The sequence below is a fragment of the Phascolarctos cinereus genome, unplaced genomic scaffold (assembly GCF_003287225.1).
Source record: "Phascolarctos cinereus isolate Bilbo 61053 unplaced genomic scaffold, phaCin_HiC Scaffold_4;HRSCAF=312, whole genome shotgun sequence".
NCBI classification, from domain to species: Eukaryota; Metazoa; Chordata; class Mammalia; order Diprotodontia; family Phascolarctidae; genus Phascolarctos; species Phascolarctos cinereus.
Genome location: NW_027555847.1, coordinates 45796151 through 45810888, shown reverse-complemented (window position 1 = coordinate 45810888; position 14738 = coordinate 45796151).

Below are 14738 nucleotides of genomic sequence, written 5' to 3'. Positions count from 1 at the left end.
CTTTGAAATTGTAGGTCTGGATTGGAAGCTTACAGCTTGGCAGGCTGAAATTACATTGGCCCGGTCTGCTTTGCTCAGGTCAGCTGCATTGCCATTTGCTGTACTGCATCGAGAGATATGTGGGTCTGGGCTTTCCTCAGCATCGCAGGAAATACAATAATCATGATATTTGAAATTATCCTGGCCATTCCTGACTCCACAGCCAGATGTTTTAGCTATTAGGAGCTCAAAGGCACCTCCCTCAGCTCAGATCAAGTAGGAATTTTGTTCTTCTAATGCATGAAAAATTCCTTGAGTCCTAGAAAGCCAATAATGACTTGCATGGTAGAGGACAGGCGTGGGATTAGAGCAGAGACATCATATATAGTTACTTAGTGAAATGGGAGAGGAAGCTTTATTTCTCTGAAGCTTTTCTTAATTAGCTGAACACTGTGAGTTGCTTGCTTGACAGTAAAATGTAGTGTAGACAATGATTCTGCTTTGTTGGATTTGGGAGGATGCTCTGCCCATCACTGGCACCAAGTGCACTCAGGACTCTTCCTCTATGACTTTGTATCATTCCTATGTTGTTGCTCATTCATTTTTCAGTCATGTCTGATGCTTCATGACTCCATCACGGGGTTTTCTTGGCAAAAATACTGGAGTGGTTTGCCATTTTCTTCTCCAATCATTCCTATATTTTCAGGTATAAACGTAAGTGCTTGTTATGAATACTTTCATTTTCTAACACGATGTTGATACACACAGTGATATAATTCTGGCCTGTTGGGTGCTGTTCAAAAGTGAGGCTTTAGGCTAGCTAAGAGTGTTTCTTAATTTAGGGACAGAACTTGATGAATTTAGATGAGTATCTCTTTTTGTATTCTCATGCCTATGGTATGTGAAAATTTCTGAGTCAATGTTTCTTTTTTAACATCAAAATATAGAAACCTAGGAAAATTTGGATATTTCAACTATTACTGTTCTAAGGGCCCGTAGAATCATAGATCATATGTTTAGTTTTGAAAAGTTTCTTCCAGATCAACTAGTCAACCCCTTCATTTTGAAATGGTCATTTGAGATTTTTGTCTTCAGGGTTCTTATAACTATCTTTGGGATATAGGAAAGGACTAAGGAAATGTCAACTCAATGACAAAATTTGTTGTTTTCTTGTTTGATATACTGCCACTCTGGTGGAACCAGAAATGGGGCTAAGAGATGCTGAAGAGGACAAATAATGTAGAGGAAGGAGCTAAAACATAAAAGGACATCAATTCAGGATTAGCCAGGGATGCTGTGATTTTTCAGCCATCCACATTCACTTTTTTGTAATATGTAGCTATTGTCCCTTGCAAAGCTTGTGATCTCTCTTGGGTTCTGAAATATTAAACATAATCTCTTTTTCCATCCAGGAACCAGAAAATTGCCAGCAGAAAATGAGCAGAGACTTGGATTTAAAGGGCAATGGGCCCATCACAAAACAAATCACAATTAACATTATATTTCAGCAGAGTTAAGTCATTGTCTGAGCTAAATTCAACCTTGCTTGCAAGGAACTCACATAGAACTAAATGGTGGCTGCAATGTTTAAGACGAGACTTCCTATCCAAGACACAAAGATCTGATATATTTGTTGGGAAGTGATTTTAAATCTAACTAAAGATAGACTTGGGAGTTGTAACTAAGATTTCAGTGCACCAGAGGTGAGCATAAATGGGTAGCACAATCAACTGGAAACTATTCAGTCAGTCAATAAACATTTATTAAGCACCTACTATGTGCTGGCACTAAGCCACGAGCTGGAAATACAAAGGAAGGTTTAAAAAAAATTGGTCCCTGCTCTCAGGAAACTGACAATCTAATGGGAGAGGGAACTTGGAAACAACTGCATCCAGACAAGCTATATACAGCATTAATTAGAAACAGTCAACAGAAGGAAAGTCCTAGAATTAAGAGGGATTGGGAAAAGCTTCTGGTAGAAGCTGGGGCTTTAAGGAAGTCAGAGAAGCCAAGTGGCAATGATGAAGAGGAACAGCATTCCAGGCATGAAGGAAAATGCCTGGAGTCGGGTGACAGAGTGTTTTGTGACAGGAATAGCAAAGAAGACAGTGTCACTGCATCTCTGAGTAAATGGGGGATGTGGTATTGACTGATTTCACCTCTCTCCCTTTCAGTTTTCTCATGTGTAATGAGATAATGTGTGGGAAAAGATTGTGTGAAGTGATATTACAAATTTGAATTGTTTATTATTACTTATTCGGCTACTGTCTGTAATCAAGGAGGGAGTTAGTGAGTAAATGAATGACATCTCGATGAACAGGGTCATAAATTTAGAGCCAGAATGGACCTCAGAGGTTATCAAGTCTAAACCTACCTCCATTTTCCTTCCTTCCTTTATCTTCCCTCCCTCCTTCTTCCTCCTTTGATTCTTTCTTTCACTCCTTACCCTTCCTTCCTTCCTTCCTTCCTTCCTTCCTTCCTTCCTTCCTTCCTTCCTTCCTTCCTTCCTTCCTTCCTTCCTTCCTTCCCTCCTTCCTTCCTTCCTTCCTTCCTTCCTTCCTTCCTTCCTTCCTTCCTTCCTTCCTTCCTTCCTTCCTTCCTTCCTTCCTTCCTTCCTCTTTTGTTCTTCCTTTCTCTCCAATTTCAACTTGGTTTTTCCCTCCAACAAACATACCTTCTGTTTTCATGGAATTTTATCTTTTTCCCTCAGGGAGTGGGGAGAACCCAGCAAATATTATCTAATTTGTCTGACTAATAATCTTTTTACCTATCAATATTTGAGTATTTGAAACTCAGGGTGGTTTTGGAAATTGAAAATAAGAAAAATCAAAGACAAAGGAAAGAATTCCATGAAATATTACAGAAGAATCCCAAGTGACTGGAACCTTCATGAATTTTACTTGTTTCACTCTCCTGTTCCCACTGCTTTGAGGCAACATCTCCTTTCAGGCCTAAAGGTTGAGTGAATTGTATCTTTTTTTTCTCCTCTGGCCTGTCAAGCAGTAAAGCCCCTTCCCAAGATGACAAAATTCATTATTCCCCAGAACAGCTAACAGACTCTCTTGCCAGCACCCCATTCCATTTTCCTTCTGTAGTGATGAGACTTCAGGAAACATCTCTTCCATACCAGACTCTGATGGGTTACAGGCACAAATCAGATCTGCATTCTTACTGTAAATCTAAACTGGACCATCCCCAGAGGTGTCTGCTTTCTCATTTGTTTAAGCAGATCCCAGGCAGCAGCTATTTAATTAAGGAGTTTGAGTCTGTATATCCTATTTCGTGAGGAAAATCCCAAATGATGAATTCAAGGGTGTATGATGTGCTGGGGAGGAGTCCTAAAAGAGGAACCTCAGATTCTGGGGCCATCGACTAACTATGCATAGTCGAACAAGTTGCTTCCCGGCTTAAGAGTTCAGTTTCATGATTTCATTGATTAAAAACTCAGAGGCAACTGAGATATCATCTAATGCCATCCCTTCATTTTACAGATGAGGAAACAGGTCATAAATGGCAAGCCTTAATGTGACCAAGACCACACAGCAAATTAGTGGCAAAGTTACAATTTGAAACCAGTTCCTCTGTCTCTGAACTGAGAAATGTTGTTTTTTTTTCTCCAATCTGTTATGTTGCTTCTCAATAAGTAAAAAAGAAGATGGAGAGAGATAATCCTTCTCCTGGCCAAGGCAAATCTTTCTACATGCAGTCCTCTAACATCTCCTTTCTCTAATCTTCATTCTCTCCTTATCTATTGACTCCCTTGGTACCTATAAACTAAAACTTGCTGCCTGTGTCCCTATCCTTAAAAACTTAGTTAATCCTACTGTCTCAGCAAGCTATTAGACTACATCTCAACTCCCATTCATGGATAAACTCCTACAAATCAATGCCTCACTTCTCTCATTTGACTTTTGAGCCCCCTACAGCCTGGCTTTCAGCTTCCTCCTTTAACTACAACTTCTCTTTCCAAAGTCATGAACAGTCACTTGAGAAATCTAATCTGATGATGTTTTTCTTCAATCCTCATTACTCTTAGCCTCCATTCAGCCTTTGAGACTACTGATTATCCTCTTCTCATCAATACTTTGTCATCTCTAGGTTGACATGACATGTCTCTTCCTTTTTCTACCTGTCTAACCACTCCATATCAGTTGTTTTTGCTGTTTCTTTATCCAAGTCATGCTCACTAACTCTGGTTGTCCCCCTAAGGATCTATCCTGGGGAATCTTGCCTCTCCCTTCTATACTGTCTAACTTGGTGTTCTCATCACCTACCATGGGATCAGTTGCCATCTCTCTGCAGCTGATTCCCAGATCTATATATCCAGCCCCAGTCTCTCTCTTGAGCTATCTAGTCTTGTATCACCAACTGACTTTTGGAACTCTTGAACTGGAACTATCCAAAACAGAACTCATTATCATTCCCCCCCAATCCTTCACATTTTCTGAACTTCCCTTTACTTTCAAGGTCAATACCATCTTCTCAGTCACCGAGGCTTGCAATCTCAATATCATCCAATCTTGCCATTCTAGTTACCCACTCCTGGGTTTCCTACTTTCCTAGCATCTCTCGTATAAGTCCTACTGTCTTTACTCACACAGCCACCAGCCTAGTGCACATTCTCATCACTTCATGCTTAGATTATTCAAATAACTTTCTGGTTGCTCTACCTACCCCCAGTCTCTCCCCATTGCAATCCATCCTTTCCTAAACTGTAGAAGTGATTTTCCTAAAGCTCAGAGTCAGTGATGTCACCTCTCCGCCCACCCCCACCTCCCTATGCAATAAACCAAAGTGGCTTCCAAGACCAAATATTACATCTTGTTTGGCATTTACAACTCTTCCCAACCTGGTCTCTTCCTGCCTTCCCCACTCGTATACTTTACTGTCCTCCATGTTTATTATGGTCCAGTGACATTGTTTTCTTGCTGTTCCTTCCATGTCCATCTCCTGGCTGCTGTGCCCTTTCACTGGCCAAATATCTCTTCCTTCTAGAATTCTCTCTCTCCTCACCTCCATCTCCCAGGTTTCCTGGTTTCCTTCAAAACACTGCTTAAATCCCACCTTCTATAGGAGGTATTTTCCAGTCCTCCAATCTCCAATGTTACTGATTTCCCTCTTAGATTGCCTTTCATCTATTCTGTACACACAGACACGGACACAGACACACACAGACACACAGACACACACACACACACACACACACACACACACACACACACACCCCTTGTATGTAAGTGGTTATTTATGTCATTTCCCCCATTAGAATCTGAGCTCTTTGAGGTAAGACATCATGTGTTTGCCTTCTTTTCACTTACTGGTGTGCCTGACATATGCTATGGTCTTAATAAATGCCTGTTTACTGATGTAGATATCTTAAATTCAACATGTCAAAAACTGAACTCATTATTCTACCCCCCCAATTCTCCAGTATTCCCAACTTCCTTATTACTGTTGAGATTACCTCCATCATCCAGGCTTACAATCTAAGTGACATTCTTCTCTTTCTCTTCTTTCTCTCTCTCTCTCTCTCTCTCTCTCTCTCTCTCTCTCTCTCTCTCTCTCTCTCTCTCTCCATATCCAGGTTCTGTCATTTCTACCTTTTTTTTAGGCAGTTGGGGTTAAGTGACTTGCCCAGGGTCACACAGCTAGTAAGTGTCAAGTGTTTGGTCTGAGGCTGGATTTGAACTCAGGTCCTCCTGACTTCAGGGCTGGTGCTCTATCCACTGCACCACCTAGCTGCCTCTGTTTCTACCTTTGCAATATCTTGCATACTCTTCCTTCTCTCCTATGACACTGCCATGACCCTGATGCAAGCCCTCACCTCCTCATGCCTGAACTGTTGCAATAGCCTCCCTGACTCCAGTTTTTCCTCACTCTAGTCCATCCTTCACTCAGTTATCAAACTGATTTTTTTTAAATGTAGGCTTGATCAGTTCACTGCTGTATTTGATGAACTCAGTGTCTCCCTATTGCCTCCAGAATCAACTCTAAAATCTTCTGTTTAGATTTTAGAGCCCTCCATAACCTGACCCCTTCCTACCTTTCTAGTCTTCTTGCACATTATTCTCTCCCCTCCTACCCCATACTCTATGATTCAATGACACTGGTCTCTTTGCTATGTCTTTCCCACAGCACTCTTATCTTCTGATGAGTAGTATTTTCTCTGGTTCTCTCCCAAGCCTGGAACTCTCACTCTCCTCATCTCCATCTCCTGGCTTTTTAGCTGAAGTCCCATCTTCTTCAACAAACCTTTCCCAGTCCTCCTTAATCTTAGTATGTATCTTCCTTTCCGACTACCCCCATTTTATCCTGTATATATTTTGTTTGTAAGTAGTCATTTACAAGTGACATCCACCATTAAATTGCGAGCTCTTTGGGAACAGGGACTGTCTTTTGGTTTTCTTTGTAACTCAGGCATTAAGCACAATGCTTAGCATGTAGTAGATACATAATAATTGCTAATTGAGTGACTGAGTGAATACTTTAAAAAAAATTCATAAAATCCAGGAATTTGATATGGAGGGGACCATGTAATCAATCCCTTCATTTTAAAGCTGAGGAAATGGAAGCCTAGAGAGGTTATGACTTGCCCAAGGTCACACAGGTAGTAAGAGCCAGATCTAAAATTCGTACCCAGGTTCTCTGACTATGCAGTCAATGCTGTTTCCACTGTACCACAATTGTTGGGTTCATTTGGAGTTAGCTGTTGTCAGATTAATTTTGATTTTTGGAAGCATTAGGAATTCCCAGAGCATCATGCATACTTATATACAAATATATATTTAAAAATATTCCAAAGCCAATTATGAATCTTGCATTATTTAGTATTGAATTATTCCCACTGTGTCTCCTCTATATCAGGCATGCACAGTCTATTGTTTGTTCTAAAACATTAACTATGCATTAACATCCAAATGAAACAAACATTCATTAAGTTACTGCTATACTCATGGTACATTCCACACACATAAGCACACATATTTCTCTCTCCTTCTCTTTTCTTCTTCCCCATCTCCAACCTATCAACTATGGTGTCTTGCAAAACAGCCATTTGTCTAGTAGGAGATACTGTATTCAGCAGAGAGTGAGTCAAGACAGTTATAGAGTTAGGGGTAGAAGAGAGACACAGTTGGGAGCAGGGAGCAGTTTCAACAAAAATCACACTCTGAAGGGAGTTAAATGTGGACTCCAGAATGAACTAGCTTTGACCATGGAAAGTCAAAATATGGAGAACAGCAGAAGTAGGAAATCCAGCTAAGTGACCCACCCAGCAGAGATGCTGCATCAGAGAGGAGCAGTGCCAGGACACCATGAGAAGAGAATAAACATTGGCATTCTACATGAATTGGCTTTGCCCAATTTGTTACCTGCATGTGCTTCACTATCAGTGTACTCTAGGTATACACATTCTTACCATTGGCACTATATATTTATAGGATAGCATACCCCCAGTTCAGCAGGGACTTTTGTTATAGACACTTTTCTTCCTGTTTTGTTTTGAGTTAGTGGTGACAACTGACTGATCCATTAAGGGCAAGTCCATCAGTTGATGTATGTGAGCTATAGTTTTAGGAGTGTAACCTGAACATATCTGGGCACACACCCAGTTCACCAACATGGAGACACCCTTGAGGAGTCTTTGGAGCATGTCCAGATTGCCTCATATAGAGGAGTTTTCATCTGCTGAAATGAGGGTGGGGATAATCTCCTGTGAGTGGCTGCCTGCATTTTTAAAACTGGTAACACTGAGTTGAAACTCTTTTTCTGCTGCTCTCTTTTTGGCCGCTCTTACTTGTTGAATCTAGAAGGTGAAGATCCCAGTTCATTCACAGTATGGGCAGTATGAACTGAGATGGTGGGAGGAAAAGGGCTTTCCTTCTACTCCCTTTCTTTTATTCTACTTCTGAGAGGGGGATGTTTCTTTCTGTTCTATGTCTTGTGTCCTCTTCAGTTTAAGGTGCTGGTGGTGATCCCTAGGAGACCCTGAAGTTTGAACCATGGTGACTTTGGAGTGATGGTGCAGCTACCCAGCCTGGCATAGAAGATCTAGGAAGCCAAGGTACCTGGGACTCAAGCTCCAAGGAGTTTGGGACTTGGAACTAGGACTTTGCTTTATAGGAAGTGAGTTAAGCTATGAATCTAAATTCTCTTGCCCTCTCCAGATACTTGAGGTGGTGCAAGTTGGGTTTGGGGAGGGGGCAGAGAGGGAAGGAAGATTAGGCCTCTCACTTATTGGAAGGCTAAATTTCTATGTTGGTGGTTATACTTCTTATTTTATTAATTTTTTATTATTAATTTTTGGCTAGGCAATGGGGTTAAGTGACTTGCCCAGGGTAACATAGTAAGTGTTATGCGTCTGAGGCCGGATTTGAACTCAGGTCCTCCTGAATCCAGGGACGGATTCACTGAGCCACCTAGCTGCTCCCTGATGGTTATACTTCTTGAAGTACATATTTCTGTGCAAAAACAAATTTGAAATTGTTAGTGGGTAATGGAATGGGTATGTAAGGGCCCACCCTCATAATGGAGAGATTACATCAGTAAAGGCTGAAACTATCTGCATACAGCCTAGATACTACCCAGTCCCCTAACAGGTGTTCGAGATCCTGCTTGGCCTTTAGGAAGTGGGGCCCAGGATAGTCTGTGTTACAGGAGCGTGGATCCACTGAATACCCCTGAACCTGAGAATTTTTCTGTGTTCGAGAAAGTATCCTTGAACACTTGATTCTGCAAATTCAGCCTACAAACTTATGAATTCTAAATTGGGGAACATGCCCAAAGAAGGTTCTCTGCTTATAACTTACCAGTCTTTGAGGTTGGTCGGCATCGCCAAGGGTGGGGAACCTGTGGCCTTGAGGCCACATATGGCCAGCCGTCTAGGCCTCAAGAACAAATCTGTTCTGTAAAGTTTGGATTCAGTCAAGGGGCTGCACTTGAGGACCTCGCGGGCCACGTGTGGCCTCGAGGCCCCAGGTTCCCCACCCCTGGCATAGCCTTTGCAAATCCAGGGTTATTTTCATATCATACTGAGGTATTAGAAAAAGCTTTGGTGAAAGACCATGTAGTGGAAAGAAAAAAATAATGAAAGAAATTTAACTATGCTAATGATTCCAATGAGTTTATTTTTATATTTTCCACTAAAATTAAAAAGCTGATGGAAAACTGTTTCCTCTGCAAAATAATAAATGACATTAGTTATACAATTGCACACAGTTGAGTCTTTCTGACAACAGATTGAAGCTATCATCGCAGGAATAGTATCTGTTAACCAAATAGAACAGAATTCTTCTTTCTGGGCTGCCCTACAGGTGAATAGGTTATCACTCATAACTGAGTCCTGTAAGTCATTTTACTATATTAATGTAGTTAAAATACGAGTTATCCAGGGGTTTGTTTTTATAAGGAGGATGGTATATGGATAGAATTGAGCTTTTAAAAATATATTAATTGTACTGACTGGTAATTATGAGGTAGGTTGTGGGGATGGGAAAGAAGTTTGTGAATTACAGGAGACTTGAAACAAAAATAATGCTGTGGAAAGCTAAAGTAGAGTAGTAGAATGTCAAGGCAATATGATGGAATGCAATATGATGAAATGGTCAGTCAAATGGACTAGGTAACCATTATACCTAGTAAAGTTTTCATTTCCATAGTGACAAATGGACCTTTTATTTCATAGCTGACTTTGCACAAACCATGGAAAGCACTTTGAGGCATGAAGGGAGAAAACAATGAAAGGAATGAAGTAAAGAGAAGAAAGGTTAAAACTTTGGATATGTCTTTGGGTATGAGGGCTTATCAACCACTCTAAGTAGCATTTAATAGAGCACTTTAAATAGGATTTTCTTGCCCATTTTCTTCCCTCCTTAATTTAATTTCCCAGTCCATAGAAGTGATTCTCATTCTGCCTTGACTACCCTGGAGAGGAATTTTCTCCTTGTCTTAACATAATAAAGATATTGCTGGTCTCATCAGAGTCCATTTCTTTCCATATCATCTACCAATTTATCTCTGCCTTAAGGTGTGAGAACTAATCTCAATTCAGGAAATTCACAGCTTCCATCTTTCAGCCTGCCCCTGGCTCTTGCTGTGTGCCTGGTGATTTGACTAACACACATTTCTTAGCAGGTGAGTTCTTGTTCTTCCTTTCCAGTGAATAAGTGTTATCATCATTAAGTTCTTACTTATGTGCACAGTAGATGGTCACTGGTATAGGACATGTAGACAATAATGTAGGAGTTGTCTGTGTTAGTCACCATTCTCAATTTTACATGTAGCCATGTGGAAAAGGCATTATTAAAGTGGTTTGAAATCATTGATTCATTTTCATATACCTAAAGTTAAACTAGAGAATGGTGCTAAACTGAATCTTACAACTGACTTCAAGAGACTGCAATGTTTTTCTCTCCTTTTTCGTCAGCACAATGTCACATCACCTCTAAAAATAATAACAACTTCTTAATGGGGGATAGGGGTGGTTCTTGCTTCTTGTTGGAACAGAAGCATCTGGGGACTTTGGACGGGTTGCTGGCCAACTCTTTATTCTGAGCACCTCTTTGGCTGGCTGATTTACAGAGCCACTCTTACAATGAGTGTTTTGGGGATAATAAAGGCTTTTAAAGAAGGGAATTAGGGAGACTGAATGGCCTGGCCATTTCCCCAAGCGTTCTCCTGTACAAGAAGAGACAATCTATGTTTCTTTCTTGGGATGACAGCCCCAAATAGCATATTCTTGGATGATAGAGCAAAAGAGTCACCTGACAGTGTTTGGCAGGCTTTGGGGGAATCTTCACAGTAAGGGGCTCAGAGACTACCTGATCATCAATGGATATTTACTGAGCATCTCTTATATTCAAGCAACCTACTGTGCTCAGTGATTTAAGTGCTATAAGACACAATCCTTTCCCTCCAGGAGATTAAGTTCTAATTGGGGAGATAAGACATAACATATCCAACATGCATTTACTAAATGCTTTCTGTGTGTCAGGCCCCATGTTGAGAAAATACACATGAAAAAATAACTACAGTTAGGGATTATATATGAGAACTTCCAAAGGAGTGGTATAGATGAAAATGTGCATAAAAGTTGATCAAGAGAAAGCTCATTTCCAGCTGTAGCAGCCTGGGAAAACTTCACAAATGAAATAGAATTTGACCTGAGCCTTGAAGAATGGGGTAGAATCAAGAATTTGCTGGAGCCAGCTCATACTGGCTCTCAAGAGCTGATTGTCAAGTTGTCAGTTTGAGCATTTCCACCTTGAAAATGTCAAACAGTAAAAATCAAGGTTTGTTTTGTTATTTTGATGATTGTCTAGACTTAAGAAAGTGATGAAGTGGGGCAGCTAGGTGGTGCAGCGGATAGAGCACCCGCCCTGGATTCAGGAGGACCTGAGTTCAAATCTGCCTCAGACACATAACAGTTACTAGCTGTGTGACCCTGGGCAAGTCACTTAACCCCATTGCCTAACCAAAAAAAAAAAAAGAAGAAAAAAGTGATGAAGAAAATATTAATGATTCAGGTTAAACTTTAAAGTGTGTTGCATATACATTTTTATTTTTATACAGATGGTTGTTAAATATTCAAAAGCACACCTTTGGCATAGTGAAGTAGAACTATGGTAGTTGGAGAGGGGAAGGAAGGACTTTTCCAAATGGAAAGAAAAGGCATCTATAGAGGTGCCAAGGTAGAAAAAAAATTAGTTCAGCTTTCATTATCCTATCTACATGCTTTTTCACTGACTATCCCTTATGCTTAGAAGGCTCTTCTTTCTCATCTATGGCTCTTAGAATCACCAACTTCCTTCAAGGAAGACATAAACTTAGGATGGATCTCTAACATGATAGATGACAGAAACAGTATCCCCAAAGACATCAAAAGGCTCCAATGCTGAGCCAAATTGAATGGGACGGAATTTAATAGCAAAAAAGAAAAAATGTAAAGTCTTAACCCTAGGGTTCAAAAAATCCATTTCACAAGTCCAAGATTAGAATGTGTGACTATCTGAACATGACCCAGGGGCTTTGTGAAGTGAAGGTCACTATAGATCAATAACATGCTATAGGACCCCACAAAGCTAATGCATTCTTGGGCTATATTAAGATGCATAGAAAGCAGAACTGGGAAGGCAATATTCTTCCCTGCACTCTGTCCTGGTCAGAGCACATCTGGAAAATGATGCTTTGTTCTGCGTGGGGCATATTAAGAAGCACATTGCTGAGCTAAAGAAGATGAGTAGGAATGGGAAAAGTCTTGAGATAATGCCATATGAGAGTTTATTGAATCAACTAGGAATGTTTATCCTGCATAAGGGAAGATTTAGGTCTGTTTTTTAGCTATCAACATTTTGCTGATAACAATTGCTATTGTTATATGGCAATGAAGCAGGGAATCCCATCATCTTCAAAGACCTAAGCATGATTATCACAAAGAGAAAAATGAAATGGTGTATGGTGGGTGTGAGCAGACTGCACCATATAATGGGGGGCCCCAATAGTGCAGTTTTAATCTTTAATAGCTATCAAATTTTCTATCAAATTTAATAGCTAATAAAGTTTAAACCACACTAAGACTTTAGAGACACCCTGTATAACCAGTGAGGAAATGCAAAAGATGAACAGGAGTCAAGATTATCAATAGGATGGCAGAAACTAGGCAGAGATCAATATCTCACACTGTATACCAAAACAAGGTCAAAACGGGTACATGATTTACACATAAAGGTGATACTATAAGAAAATTAGGAGAGCAAGGAATAGCTTACCTGTCAGATTTATGGAGAAGAGAAGACTTTACAACCAAACAAGAGATAGAGGACATTATGAAATGTGAAATGGATGATTTTGATTACATTAAATTAAAAAGGTTTTGCATAAACAAAACCAGTGCAACCAAGATTAGAAGGAAAGTAGAAAGTTGGGGAACAGTTTTCATAGCCAGTATTTCTGATAAAGGCCTCATTTTTCAAATATATAGAAAACTGAGTGGAATTTCAAGGAATATAGGACATTCCCCAATTGATAAATGGCCAAAGGATATGAATAAGCAATTTTCAGATGAAGAAATTAAAGCTATATACAGTCATATAAAAATGTTCTAAATGAACATTAATTAGAGAAATGAAAATTAAAACCGCTCTGAGGTACCACCTCACACCCATCAGATTCATTAATATGACAGAAAAGGAAAATGATAAGTGTTGGAGAAGATATGGGAAAATTGGGACACTAATGCATTGCTACTGGAGTTGTGAACTGACCTAGCAATTCTGGAGAACAATTTGGAACTATGCCCAAAGGGCTGTGAAACTGTGCATACCCTTTGAGTCAGCAATACCACTACTAGGTCTGTATCCCAAAGAGATTATAAGAAAGGGAAAAGGATCCACAGGTACAAAAATATTTATAACAGCTCTTTTTGTGGTGGCAAAGAATTGGAAATTAAGGGGATGCCTATCAATTGGGGAATGGCTGAACAAGTATGGTATATGAATGTAATGGAATACTATTGTTCCATAAGAAATGATAAGCAGATGGATTTCAGAAAAACCTGGAAAGACTGCATGAACTGATGCTGAGTGAAATGAGCAAAACTAGGAGAACATTGTACATAGTAATAGCAACGTTGTGTGATGATCAACTATGACTGACTTAGCTCTTCTCAGTAATATAATGATCTATGACAATTCCAAAAGACTCATGATGGAAAATGCTGTCCACATACAGAGAAAGAACTATGGAGTCTGAATGCAGATTGAAGCATACTATTTTCATTTTTTTTGTTTTGTTTTTCTTTTTCATAGTTTTTCCATTTTGGTCTGATTCTTCTTTCACAACATGACTAATGTGGAAATATGCTTAACACAATTGAATATGTATAACCTATATCAGATTGCTCGCTGTCTTGGGGGGGGAGGGAAAAGAGGGAGAGGAGAAAAATTTTGGACTCAAAATCCTATAAAAGTGAATGTTGAAAACTATCTGTACATGTAATCAGAAAAAAATAAAAAACTATTAAGTGGATAAAAAGGATTATCATTAGGGAATGTTTTGGAGAAAAGACAAGATAGGCTGTGTTTATGTGTCAAGAACAAGGAATAACAGGTTGGCAGCCTCAGTGCTCCATTGGTACATGTGATGTTGGGAGGAGACAAAAAAACCCTTCAACACATTTAGTGGGTCTCTGGTAGCAAACTATTGAAAGAACATCGGATAAAAGTTGCACAGAATGAACAGATGTGAATGAATTGTAATTTACATCAATTGCAGAAAACTCCCTCATGAATGACAGCAGGGATTTATTTGAAGAATTGAGGATATTTGCCTTCAAATTTTTAAAGGGACATCATGATCTTTAAAAATGCAAATCAGTAAATGACATATGTTAAAGTAATGCCACCCATGAATACTTAAAAGAGTTCAGAGGAAGAAGACCCCATAACAAATTGACACGCTTCAGGAATGCTAGAGTTAACATTACATAATGGATCGAAAGCTCAATTTTAAGTCAGAAAAAAACATTGTTTCAAATTCCAATTCTAATGTTATCTATATGGATATATGCAATCACTTACCCTGTCTCTGAGCCTCAGTTTCCACATCTGTAAAATCAAGATAATACTACCTGTAGTACCTACCAGATGAAGTGGCCACAGTGTTCAAGGGAGATAATTAATGTGTAAAGCACTTTGATAATTTTAAATTTAAAGTGAAATAGCAATGCCAGTTGCTATGAAGGTGTGAAAAATTAAACTTGGCCT